This window comes from Peromyscus maniculatus, chromosome 6 (genome assembly GCF_049852395.1).
Source record: "Peromyscus maniculatus bairdii isolate BWxNUB_F1_BW_parent chromosome 6, HU_Pman_BW_mat_3.1, whole genome shotgun sequence".
NCBI lineage: Eukaryota > Metazoa > Chordata > Mammalia > Rodentia > Cricetidae > Peromyscus > Peromyscus maniculatus.
In genome coordinates this window covers 82,611,340-82,621,036 of record NC_134857.1, presented here as the reverse complement: position 1 = coordinate 82,621,036, position 9,697 = coordinate 82,611,340, and the positions used below count along the sequence as shown (strand labels likewise).

Here is a 9,697-nt window from a genome sequence, read left to right as displayed (position 1 = left end):
AGGGGAGTGACAGTGGGGGAGGGGGAGTGACAGTGGGGGAGGGGAGTGACAGTGGGGGAGGGGGTAACAGTGGGGGAGGGGAGTGATAGTGGGGGAGAGGGGTGAGAGTGGGAGAGGGGGTGACAGTGAAAGAGGGGAGTAACAGTGGGGGAGGGGTGACAGTGGGGGAGGGGTGACAGTGGGGGAGGGGAGTGACAGTGGGGGAGGGGTGACAGTGGGGGAGGGGAGTGACAGTGGGGGAGGGGAGTGACAGTGGGGGAGGGGTGACAGTGGGGGAGGGAATGACAGTGGGGGAGGGGGTGAGAGTGGGGGAGGGGGATGACAGTGGGGGAGAAGGAGAGTGACAGTGGGGGAGGGGGTGACAGTGGGGGAGGGGGTGGCAGTGGGGGAGGGGGTGGCAGTGGGGGAGGGGGTGGCAGTGGGGGAGGGGAGTGACAGTGGGGGAGGGGAGGATCAATATCAGCAAAGTATAATGACTGATATTTATATAGGAAATTTCATAATAAACACATTATTTTGTAAATAATGTAAACATAATATTGCAGATGTTACAAACTGAAAAAACAACTAATATTCATGAAAAAAGTCCATAGTCCTTCCTCTATATCACCTGCACTAAGAGCATTCAGTCTCGGTTGTCACTAGGCCCCTTTGACTCAGGAAACAGTGGGCAGGTGTCAACCTGTCCCCATGTACACCTTTAACACTGGCTGGGGCAAAGACGCAGCAGACAGAGGCAGCTCATCGGGAAGCACTGTCCCAGGCAACTTCCACCCGTGTCTGCCACTTCTGGTCCTCTTTTAGGGCTGTGACTGAAGATTTAAAGAACAGGAATGGGCTTCTACCTATCAAAGAGCATGGGAATTCTCCTCCCACTGTGAAATCCCTTGCATCGGGGTCTTACGTACTTGGCTAGCTTCCATGGGACACACTGGTCCATGAAAAAAAGTCACAGATCTGTGTGCTCCCTAGAGTTGCTTGGACAACACTGTATTTGTGTTCCTGTGTGTTCCTCTATGGAGAGAAACTTGATTTCCAGGGGAGAGTGTTAAGGAAGGCCAGTGAGAATCCTGGTGATCTGGGATGAAAGGCTTGTTGCTATACTAAAACACCCTAACTAAAAACTGCACAGAGGAGGAAAGAATTTGTTGCTCAGAACTCAAGGTCACAGTCCATCGTTTCAGAAAAGACAAGACAGGAACTTGGAGCATCCTATCCACAGTTCAGAGCAGGGAGAGAATTAGCACAGGGATCCTTCATTTGATATCCTTAGCTTGCTTTCTCCTTTCTTGTTTGTCCAGGACCCCTGTGCAGGGAGTGTACCACCTGCAAGGAGATAGATCTGCCTATATCAATTAACAATCAAGACAACCCTCACCCCCCCCCTCCACCCCACTCCCGCTGCCCGTCAGACATGCCCACAGGTCAACCTGATCTAGACAACTCTGCCACTGGAATTCTTCCCAGGTGATTCTAGGCTGTGTCCAGTGGACAAAAACCCTAACACATTCCCCTTCCTTTGATTGTGCCAGGGTAGGGATGTCAGGATGTATTTTTCTTCCTCCCTCCATGCCACACCCACGTGGAAACCACTGGAATCTATAGACTCAAATCCAGTTGAATTTAATCTTGTGAAGAGGGGTAGCAACACAGTGCTTTACCTAGAAGCCTTGGTATTTGTCCTGTCTGGCCTAAGGGGGATCAGTCTGTACACTCAGAGTGTGTGTGTGTGTGTGTGTGTGTGTGTGTGTGTGTGTGTGTGTGTGTGTGTGTGTGTGTTGGCTTTTGAAGATTCTGGGCAGAGCCCCAGCTGAGTGTCTCCAGTTGTCTGGAATAGCAGTGGAGCGGGTGGTAGCATTTCGCCCCGCACAGTCTCTGCTAGTGAAGGATGGCAGCCGTGTGTAGAACACTCAGAGATCAATTCGCGGGGGAACTGCTCACCTTCAGAGATCCATCTTACCTCAGAGAGAATTGTCCATCTTGGAAAGAACATCAAGAAACATCCTACTTTTACCAACCCCAGTCTCCTACCCTCTTCAGAATGGAAGGGATCTTGAATAACGTCCATGAGAAAACTTGCTTGGAAATAAAAGGCAGGAGCTTCTGTTTCCTAGTCCAACAATCATGGCTCCTGTTCACACAAGACAAAAAAAAAAAGTTAAATAAACTGAAAGTCAACAAGTTTTCTTAAATTCACCAGAGAATTGAGGTCATGGGGCAAACCTCTGATCCCAAGTTAGAAAGACAGACAGACAGACAGACAGAATCACAACTTGTAGTAGAAACTTTCATGGGAACTAAAACAGGGTTAGGAGACCAAAACTAATTGTCAAATTCCCAGAGACTCAGTATAGACAAATTTCTATATAAAAACCCTGGCTATGTCCAGTTTGGGTGGGAATAGTGCCATGCAGACCTCTTACCTCACTCAAAGAATGGGTTTGAATAAAAGAAGAAGTGAGAAGCCCTTTGGGGAGAACAGGTTCACTGAGACCAATCAAGGGCCTCCTCTTCTTTTTCCCAATACATCATATCATATCCAACATTTTTGGTCAGCGGAGGCAGAGGGAGAAGGTACAACAAGGTAAAAAATAAAAAATAAAAATAAATAAACCATAGTTTAACAAGATACCAGAGAGAGAGGAAATGGGGGGATCAGACCCAGATGTATGGCAAGGCTATTCAAATTAGACTGGAAAATTTGAAAATGGCGTCTATATTCGTCACTTTCTCCTTTGCTGTGACAGAACCTGACAAAGGTAATTTGGGGAAGAAAGAGTTGATTTTGCATGGATGAAGGGTACAGATGTGACATTTACAGGATGAAGAGGTTGGTGACAGGAGCATGGTGAGGTGAATGCTCACACTGTGTTCACGGTAAGAAAGTAGACACACAAACACTGGTACTCAGCTCTTTCTTTAAGTCCCCTCAAGTGGGCAATAAAGATTGACCATAAGGGGCCAGCTACCCAGTGATGGCAGCTTGATACGTGAGTTTGATCCCCACAAACCATGTCAAGGTGGAAGGAAAGAACTGACTTCACAGTATTGTCCTCTGACCTCCACGCATGTGGCATGCATGTACATTTCATGGGTGTATAGAAATACACACTAATAATAAATAAAAATTAAATGCAAAGACAATAGTGATTAATATGCTCAGCTCCAGAGGGAAAAGCAGGCAACATGCAAGAACATACAGGTACATACAAGAACACATAAGAACACACAGGTACATGCAAGAACATACCAACACTATAAACAGAGAGATATTCTAAGAAGGAATCTGAAGTAAGTGCTAAAAATAAAAATTACTGTAACTGAAATAAAGACTACCTTTGATGAGCTTATCAGTAGACTGGACATGGCTAAATATTAAATCAGTGAAACAATTTTAAAAATGTGAAAGACTGTGAATTTCTCAACCACCAAACCACAGACATAGGAAGTTAAGAGAGCACCAATCAGTCCAAATGCGGCGTCTACCCCCGGGCAAATCATACCAGACTGCGGGGAAGTCGAAGGCAAAGAATAATCATATGAGAAATCAGAGGGGGAGGGCATATTAGCTATACAGGATTGCAAGCATCTTTAGAAAGTATTCAAGCGAGAGGAGAGTTGCCGTGGGTTGAATTTGCTGCCCCCCAACTCAGGTTGAGGCTTGATTCCTGAAGGTAATACAATGGGAAGTTGGTGCGAGCTTTCAGAAGTGGGGCTAAGTTGAGATAATCTGGCCCTAACTGCCTTCGTGGGGGACTCAGGTGGCTCCTGCGGTAAATCTGTCCGTGGGTGGCCACGAAAACGTGAGCCCGGCCAGTCCGCTCCCTTGCTTCCTCACATACACGTCTCCCTTTTGTATTTAACCAGTTCCTTTTCTGTGTCTCCAGCATGTTATGACACAGCCATGGCACCCAGACTTGTTCCGATTTCCACTCACCTGAATCTTGAGTCAAATCGACATTTTCCTTCTTAAAAGGCCTTCAGGTATTTTGTGATAGCGACTGTTAGCAGGCTAATGCAAACATGGGATGGGATGTTTAAGGTGTAAAAGGGCTGAAAGACCTTACCAAACTAGAATTCTGTACTCAGAGAAATGGTCTTTCAGAAGGCAAAGGCAAATAAATTTCTCAAACAAACAATGTAAGCTGGGAAAGGGAGATTTCACCAATGGAGTGTCATTGGGTGTGTCAACTGGCCCCATGGGTATACCCGTTGGGTATACCAAGGCAGGCCTTATGTCCAGGAATAGGTGGCCAACACAAAACAGACTCCATTTTTGTAAGCGTATGCCTTTTGTTTTGTTGGGGTATTTTTTTTTTATCTTGATGGGTTTTGTTTTGTTTGTTTTGAGATAGGGTCTCTCTATGAAGCACTAGTTGTTCTGGAACTTGTTATGTTGACCAGGCTGACTTTGAACTCACGGAGACCAGATTATCTGCCTCTGCTTCTTCAGTGCTGGAATTAAAGGTTTGAGCCACCAAGCCTGGTTTGTCTTATTGGTTTTTGTGTATTTGTGTTGATTTTCATTTTTTCATTTTTTGGTTTTTGAAAGAAATGGGGGAGGAAGGAGAGAGAGAAAATATGAAGTTGGGTAGGTAGGGAAGAGATGAGGATCTGAGAGGAGTTGGAGAAGGTGAAATAATATGATCAAAATACATGAAAAAAAATTTAACTAAAAAATAAATAAAATACATTCATCAGAAATTCATTAATATAAAAAAGAAAACCATTAGAGAAAGAATAAAAATGAAATCTTTAATTTTTATTGTCAGTTGATTTAATGGATAACAATTTGCTCAAAATGATCATGGCAACAATACATTCGGGGACTGTAGCTCACGGGTAGGGCAATAAGGGAGAGTAACCATCTGTGAGACTGGAGGATGTCTCACTCTCAAGGTGGCCTCCTGTATACCACTGTGCCCCATCACAGTCCCTCTCTTGGGGGACACTTCTTGCCCCAAAGCATGGCCAAAGGCCCTGTGGGAGGACTGTGTAGATAGTTCTCCTCTTAGGACCCCTTTTCTTCTTCGTGTGGCTTTGGAAGGGCATTCCCCATTTCTGTCTCATGTCACATACCTCATGACACACAAACATGTCACTGTTTCCAAACACAGACATATGCCACCAACACAACACCTGGTGGCCATGTGCTCACCAGATGCACACTCTTACATGCATGCACAGCTGCCGTCCAGGTCTATCTATAGCACAGGTAAGCATCTCCTTCATATATGTGCACTCAACTCACTCTCCCCTACACATAGCAAGGCTGCCCCACCCCTCACACCCCTCACTGGAGGCTGTCAGCCCCTTGCAGTCCTGAAGTGTCAAGTGTACAGGCTATGCCAGGAACTTAGAGAACTGTCCAAGCGTTCTTGTCCCAACTTCTTCTGTAACCACATAGAACCTGGAGAAAGGCCCATTATCCTGTCAGAACCTTGTAGGTATGGAAGAGACAGGCTGGGAGAAAGAGGTGATGTGGAGAAGCGGAAAGGTCCCGACTCTAAGACAAGGCAGGAAAAGCCAAGTAATAGGAACCAGAAGGCCTACATATTAAAAGGCTGTCTCATCCCCTCCCCACCTCAGATGCCGATAGCCCAATTGAAAAGTGGTTGAGGGAGAAGCTAGTGGGATTAGACAGATCTCTGAACCCCGGCATGGCCTTTCAGTTGCTGGGCAACCTTGCCTGAGAGACTTAACCATTCTGAGCCCTGGTTTCCTCCTCGGTGAAATAGGGAAAGGAACCTTAACTTATGGAGCGGAAGCCTTTCAGGGGTGCGTGCTGTGCATTCCCATGGCGTTTGCACATTCTGCACACTGCGATGATCCATTTACATGCTTAATTTATTTCTGAGTCAGCCAGGAGCCTGAGAACCCACCCCACCCACCCAGAAAGCTGTGAAAACGCCTGCTTTACTCATCATTGTAGCCACGGTGTCTAGCATATCTCCCGGAGCACAGTAGGTGCTCATCGTGACATCGCATCAGACATGCCCGGGACGCAGATCGGCCATGGCTCTTGCCAGTTTTATTAGAGAGATGGTGCTATCTGGGTTTGTTTCCCACACCCAGCCTCCGTGTCTAGACTGCCTTCTGCACGTGTGAGTGACCCAACACCTCCCAGAGGTAAAGCTCCTCCGTTTCCTTCTGAGTCACACATCCTTTTTCCATCTTGCTTTGTCAGATGAGCCCATAGCAATCCTCTCTAAGTCTCTTTTCTTCCCAGAGATTAAAAAAAGAAAAAAGAAAAGAAAACAACTTTCATTTTCCACCTTTCCCATAAAGCATGCCATTGGCTTCTTCAAGGATGTCTGTGGTTTCTCAGGAGGTTTTAAGGTCTCCCTGACTCCCAAAGGCCAAGACCTGTGGCCTACAGTATATGTGAATTATTGGGCTGTCCAGTCCTCTCCCCACAGTCCAACACCTTTTGGTCCTTTCCAGGGGCACCAAGCATGAAGAATGCCCTTGCCAGCTCCAGCCCAAGGGAAAGGTATCCTTCAGGCACAATGGTTAGGATTGTATGAGGTCAAATCAGACATGTTTAGAGCCAAACTAGTCCAACTACACTCATGCTGTAAATGAAGGAACCGAGTCACACAGACATCAAGTTCATGGGTGATCCTGTTGCAGGACTATGGAGATGGAGGACTTCAGCTAGCTGCAACAGACAGCAATGACCCTCCCTGGAGTACTAGAGACATTAGGGCCAGCTCTGGCCTTTATCACTAGGAACGTTTTCCATCCCTCAGGCCCTTGTCTTTCTTCTTTGTCCCGGCTCGCGTTCAAGATGTGAAAGACCTTAAACTTTAAAGGCTCTGGCCATATTTCAAAGACTTATAGTTACATCCTCAGCCTCCTGACTTTTGATGCTTTGGAGGTCCTGAGATATTTTAATTTCCAATGCCAAGGGAGAGGCAGAGGCACCCGACCTCTATAGAAACTGGGATCTCAAGGGCATTGCTTACATATGATGTAGTGGGGCCAAGCCTCTCCTCCTTCCCTTCTCTCTAGCCAACCCTCTCTAACCCCTCAGTGGTGCATGTACTGAGCCTCAAACAACTCGCTGGCCACTTCCTCTCCCAGTCAATGGTCCTATGTGTTTGGAATCGAAGGCGTGTTTGCTGTCGGCCGCATCCTCTCCAACAGAGCCCTAGATGCAGATAAAGACAGAGATAAATCCTAGTGAGGCCTCGTGTCAAGTGACTCAGACTCAAGCATGTGAGCAGACTTTAACACAGAGGAAATTCCATTCCTGTATAGTTTATCTTCCAGGAGCCAAGGACTGAGGCCACACCTCTCTTTTGATAAAGTTTGTTCTTCTCTACACAGGCCACACCCCAGGCTCTGGGCCATGGTTCTCTATATCTGCTGGACATGTGGAGGAGACAGTGTGGATTAGAGAGAGGATACTCACTTGAATTCCCTAATATATCAGACCATTAATATCAGCCATTAAATCCTCCCGACAGTGCCAATGTGAAACCATATAGCGGGATGGTAAGGTAACTGGAGAGTAGGGGTCAAAAACATGGGCACATCACTAGACTCTCATTCATTCATTCATTAATGATGAAACCAACCTATCATGATTTCAGGGGACCAGAATGATTGGCAGAGCAAAGATGCTCAGGTTTGCAGGCTTCCACCAGACCTTTTGGGGTTCCAAAAGCTGGGGTGGTCCCAGCCCCGTGTGGCTTCTCCCTTTCAGGATCTGGTACTGAAGTTGAAAGATGTGAAAAACTGAGTTGAAAGATGTGACCACCTCTTGACATGGCCTCCTCTGGGGTAGGAATAAAATATCGGCTTCCTCTTAAGACCCAATCACCCAGCACTCTGCATTGCCCTTTCTCTCTTTTGAAACCCAGAAGTTTCTACATCTGTAAACATCTGGATTTGACCACTGTGCTGGCATAGAATGCTGGCAGCAATTTTCATCCAGCAGTTGGCCATCTCCCAGCTTCCATCCACAGGTTCTGGAGTCCCGAGGGAACTCTCACTTCTGACCTGTTGCCTTCAAATTCATGGCATTTTACTATGATTTCAGGTTAGAGCATTGTTAGGAAGACTCACAGAACTCAGTTCTGTCAACATGAAAACATTGTAACAGCAGTGGAGCACTCATATCCAAGCCAGGGGACAGACACATAGAGCAAAGTCTGGAAGCATCTGAAAGACAAAATTCTTCAATCCCAAGTACTAAACAGTTTTCACTTCTTAACCATGTCTTCTGAGGTCTCCCCTTAGAGACCAGTGATTGGTTCGTGATAAAGATAGCGAGTAATGTTCTCTATTTAACTCTCTCCCCACTCTTTCCCCAGAGGGCAAGAACTGTGTCCACACCACCTTTTCCCACCCCTATGCTTCTCCATGCACCATCTCTCTGAAAGGTTTCCATACCTGATATTAAGTCTCTCCATCGACGCAATAAACCAAATCCAGCCGAATTAATAAGACCAGGTTTAATCCAAGCAAAGCAACTCCCGAGTGATTCCTGGTGAAAAGAAGCAGGAGAGAAATCATGTGGAAGGCCTATGAACTGGATGTTAAATACCCTGTAGGCATGGTCTTTAGAAGCTTTGGGGGAGGGACCATGGCTTGGTGGGTTTTCTGAGGGTGAGGTTTGGAATGGGGCCCTAGTTGGAGATTTCCAACACTTTCTACCCCTCACAAGGTAGTGGAGTCCACCTCTTTCTTTCCATGCTCACAACCCAGGGCATGGCAGGGGTCTGTAAGCCTCAGCTTCCCTACTCATGGATTCTCAGGACGCTTCTGATAGGCTCTTGACAATTACTACTGGATTGTGCTTGTATATATACACATATGCACAATTATATCCACATAACCATACATACATATCAAACATAAGTATATATCAAACATATGTATACTATGTGCATTATACTACAATTGTTAAGGCAAATCCTAATTCCCTCTCCTACTAATCTGATTTAAAAAATTCCCAAATCAGTATACAGGTTTAATTATTGCCAAACCCTCAAAATAATAAGGTATATATTCATGAGAAAAGAGATTTTTGTTAGTATAGGTCAACTCCTCTATTAAAACAACCTTTAAAATGATCCCAAACCAAGACATTTTAGGCAGAGTGGATTAGAAATTATTTGTATTTCTTCATAAGTGACAACATTTGAGGCCATTGCAAACACAGCACTCTTGCCCACCCCTCTGTATGAAGGAACATGCCAAATAATATGTTAATGTAGCTTAATTTCTAAGCCAAGTGCAGAAGATTCTTAGAACGGCTTGTAACCCCATAAACACCGGCTTGGTCTTAGCTTTCTTGTCAATTTTTTAGTACACTTATGCATGCAAATACCCCCACTAGTGAGAAAGCCTTTAACTCTTCATAGCAGAGATGAAGGGGCAGCATTAAGCTCTCCCTCATAGCTCCAAATGTCTTCCTGTCCTGCAGCCTCCTGGGATGCAGCAGTGTTTAAAAAACAAAAAAAACAAAACAAAACAAAAAAAAAAAACAGCAGTGAGCAGAATTTAACAAAGTTATACTATTTAACACTGGTGCATTCACGCTAGGCACCACGGGCATGCAATTTGTGTGAATTAGTAAAACCTGACCTAAATGCTTTTTAAAAATGAGCTACATAAGTTTGTAAACTTTTAACTAAGTTGTAAAAGATCCACAGGAAAGATGGACTCCTAGAGTAACTCTGGCTTA

The 9,697-nt window shown here is 45.4% G+C and overlaps 1 long non-coding RNA gene across 1 annotated transcript; it reads right to left on the bottom strand.

Moving 5' to 3' along the window:
- Positions 1–451: 451 nt before the first annotated feature.
- LOC143273768 (uncharacterized) lies at positions 452–8,497 on the bottom strand. The gene is made up of 3 exons (XR_013051940.1): positions 8,401–8,497; positions 1,961–2,131; positions 452–1,326 (listed from the first exon to the last, which is right to left on the bottom strand). It is a non-coding gene; the product is annotated as an uncharacterized LOC143273768 (long non-coding RNA).
- Positions 8,498–9,697: the final 1,200 nt, after the last annotated feature.